Source organism: Chrysochloris asiatica, unplaced genomic scaffold (genome assembly GCF_000296735.1).
Source record: "Chrysochloris asiatica unplaced genomic scaffold, ChrAsi1.0 scaffold00639, whole genome shotgun sequence".
Lineage (NCBI taxonomy): Eukaryota > Metazoa > Chordata > Mammalia > Afrosoricida > Chrysochloridae > Chrysochloris > Chrysochloris asiatica.
Genome location: NW_006409157.1, coordinates 159,201 through 162,924, shown reverse-complemented (window position 1 = coordinate 162,924; position 3,724 = coordinate 159,201). Strand labels below are relative to the sequence as shown.

General features: G+C 40.8%; 1 pseudogene; it reads left to right on the top strand.

Annotated features, from left to right (window-relative positions):
- Positions 1-3,051, top strand: part of LOC102814584 — a 19,464-nt pseudogene extending 16,413 nt beyond the window's left edge.
- Positions 3,052-3,724: the final 673 nt, after the last annotated feature.

Here is a 3,724-nt window from a genome sequence, read left to right as displayed (position 1 = left end):
TGTTCTTTCTGGTTTTCTATTGCCTGTCTTATATCTGGCAGGCTACAACTTACTTCAGCATTTGCTCTCTCATTTTCTCTTCTTGCTAGTGCTCTTGTTTATGGGCTTATAATGCTTGCCTGGGAGTTTTTAATTGCACTGTATTGGAACGCAAATAGCTTTTGAACTTTTTATTCTTCACACTTCTGCAACAATAATAAGTAGTAGAGTCAGATTTAACTACAGAATGATATTGAAAGTTCTCTAGAGCTGAACACAGAGTAATGCAGTATTTCATTAGTTTTCAACACCCACACTAGAAATCTCACTTGCTGATAATCCTTTTCCATTTTGGTGCTATTGCTCCTGCATTCAGAATGTCTGCCATTATTCCAAAAGTGCCAAAATAAAGCAATGATTTCTTCACAGAGTAAGGCTGAGCTGAAAATGAGCTGACTTTTAAGAAAGGGCAAAAAAAAAACCCACCCACTGCCATCTAATTGATTCTGACTCATAGCGACCTATACAGATAGGATTTTCAAGAGTGTAAATCTGTATGGGAGCAGAAAACATGATTTTTCTCCCCATGGAGCAGCTGCTGGTTTGAATTGCCCATCTTGCCGTTAGCAGTACAATGCTACCAGAGTGCCTTTAAAAAAAGAAAAACACCTACTAAATGCTGAAATTCTACACAACCAATATTCAAATATACATAGAGTACCTACTGTCTACCTAGCAATGCAGGAAAACAAAATATGTCAAAATCTCTTCCCTTCTCTGTGCCATCTTTTCTCCTCATTCTAACCAAGTAATTTTTGTCTCAAATCCTCTGTCTTAGAAAAACATACGCCTTCCAGGTTGGACTTGCCAGTCCATCTGAATATGTGGGTACAAAGAATCTCTATAGTCCAAAAGAGTGGACAGTAGGCATACTTATGTGGCAATGCCAGTCCACTCTGTGGAGTGCCTACTGAAACGACCCAGGATCGAACCCAAATTGTGAAGGAACACACAATGGGCACTTCTGTTTTGTCAGAATGATCTAGAAATCTGTCAGGAAGCTTGCTTCTATAATCAATTTTCTTTTCTTTTTTTTCTACTACCAGTAGTCATATGAGAAAGGGTCTGCATAAGCAAAAACATTCCAAACTATGAACTGGGTTTATTACTATCTTTTGTACACACATTGAACTGCTATTCCCAAGGTTAACAGTTTGAATCCACCAGCAGCTCTGAGGAAGGAAGATGAGACTTTCTGTTCCTGTAAAGATTTATACCTTCAGAAGCTCTATACAGGGTTGTATGAACTGGATTCCATCGGATGCTACACAACCATCTCCTAGTCAGATAAGGAAAAATACATCTTAAATTTATAATGCTATGTCAAAAATAAAATCATAGTAAGATAATGAAAATAAGTGCCTAGAATAGGCAAGAATAGAGAAAACCATTTAGTAGTGTTACCAGATGTGGGGGAAATGAGTCATTACTTAGGGGACCATAGGTTTCTGTTATAGGGTAATGGAAAAACTCAGCAACAGATACTAGTGATAGTTGAACAACATGATGAACACAATTAATGTTAGTGAGTTATACATGTAAAGACTGTTGAAATAGCAAATGTTTCATTGCATATGAATTTATCACAATTTTTTAACAAACCCATCATGAGATACTATTTTACAACCACTATAAAAAAAAGTCTTCATGATGTGGATAGGTCTCTTGTGATACAATAATGAAAAATTGTTATCAGGACTGCTTGTAAGGGTTGGAAATGTAAAGGTAGACGTTTTGTAGCCAGGAGGGGAGTGATTAACTTTTCAGTCTAGGATCGGAGATCCCTGGGACCATCAAGGGAGAAGAACGGAGAGCGGGACCCTACCCAGAGAAGCAGTAATGTCAGAGATGGAGGCAGATATGATGACATGGAGAGATGGAGCAGTTGGGGACTTTAGACCCAGAGAGGAAGAGGGGCTGTGTGCTGATGACCGGGGGGTAGGTTTGTAGTGTATACCCTTTGGCTGGTTGATGATGCATGGAGGGGATTGTAACCATGGCAATGAAAAGATATACGACAAGATGAATGTAAAACTAATGTTCTCCCATGTAAACTATCACATAATTCACAATAAAACATTTTTTTTAAAAAGCCTTCATGGCACAATGCTTAAGTACTCAATTGTTAACCAAAAAGTTAGCAGTTCAAACCCACCAGTTGTTCCACAGGAGAAAGATGTCAGCCTGCTTCCATAAAGACTACAGCCTTGGAAACCCTATGAGACAGTTCTACTCTGTCTTTTAGGGGGGCTATGAGTTAGAATCCACTCTATGGCAACAAGATTTTAGGGAGTCCTGGTGTGGCACTGGTGGGTTAATGCTCTGGACTTCAAGTTGGTTTGAACCTCAAAATTGGCAGTTCAAGTTCACCAGGCACTCTGTGGAAACCCTATACAGGATCGCTATGGGTCGGAACCAACTTGATGGCACTCAACAATGACAACAGAGTGAAAAGATGGTCAATAACAAGTATCAACTAAGATGTAGAGAAATAGATATCCCCTATGTTTCCACATTGTTGGTAGGAATGTAAACAACAATTTGGCAGTTCCTCAAACTAAGCTAAACACAATTACCAAATGACTTAGTGGTTCCACTTTTGTCATATGCCCAAGAGAATTGAAAACATCTGGCTGTACAAAAACTTATGAACTGAAGCTTGCCTGGTAGTTCTTGTGCTTCAGTAGTATTTGGAAGGAACAGATCCGGAGACTCCCCACTTCCAGCCTCAGATCACCTCTAGCTTCTTCTTAATCTCTTCTCCGGTACCATCTTCTTGGTCATTATACCTGTTACTTGGACCAGCTAAACATCATTTTTGTGTGTGTAGTTAACTCTGAATCTTTGACCAACCATGAGCTCTCAGATCAGAAATATTCTGCTGAAGTGGAGGCCTACATCAACAGTCTAGTCAATCTGCATCTGCAGGCCTCTTACACCTACATTGCTCTCGGCTTCTGTTCTGACCACGGTGATGTGGTCTTGGAAGGCATGGGACAGTTCTTGGCATAGGAGAAGTGCCAGGGTGCCGAGAGTCTCTTGAAACTGCAAAACCAGCCTAACAGTTGTGCTTTCTTCCAGGACGAGCAGAAGCCATCCCAAGATGAAGGGGGAAGAACCCTGGATGCCATGAAGTTGCCCTGGCCCTTGAGAAAAACCTGAACCAGCCTGTTCTGGGTCTGCATGCCATGGGTGCTAACCACACAGAATCCCACCTTCACAAGGAGGTGAAAATTATCAAGCAGATGGGCAGCTACCTGATCAACCTCTGCCCTAGCGGGGCAGGGCAAATATCTCTTCTAGAGGTTCACCCTCAAGCACACTCCTGTGGAGCCCAGCAACCTGTGAGGGGCCTTCAGCCTTCCGCAGCCCTCCTCAGACCTTCTGTCTGAACCTCGCTCTCCAACCACAGAGGTAGCATCTTCTCCCAAACTGTGGGCCAAATGAACACAATAAGGCTTCATTTTACAGCAAACACACAAACAAACAAACAAACAAAAAAAAAAAAAACAAAATAACTTATGAACAATGTTCATAGAAGTATTACGCATAATAGCTTAAAAGCAAAACAAGCCAAATGCTCATCAGTTGATGAGTGGATAAATAAAATGTAGTATAGCCACACAATGGAATTTCGATGTTGCTGTTAAGTGCTGTTACATTACATCTCATAACAACCCTGTAT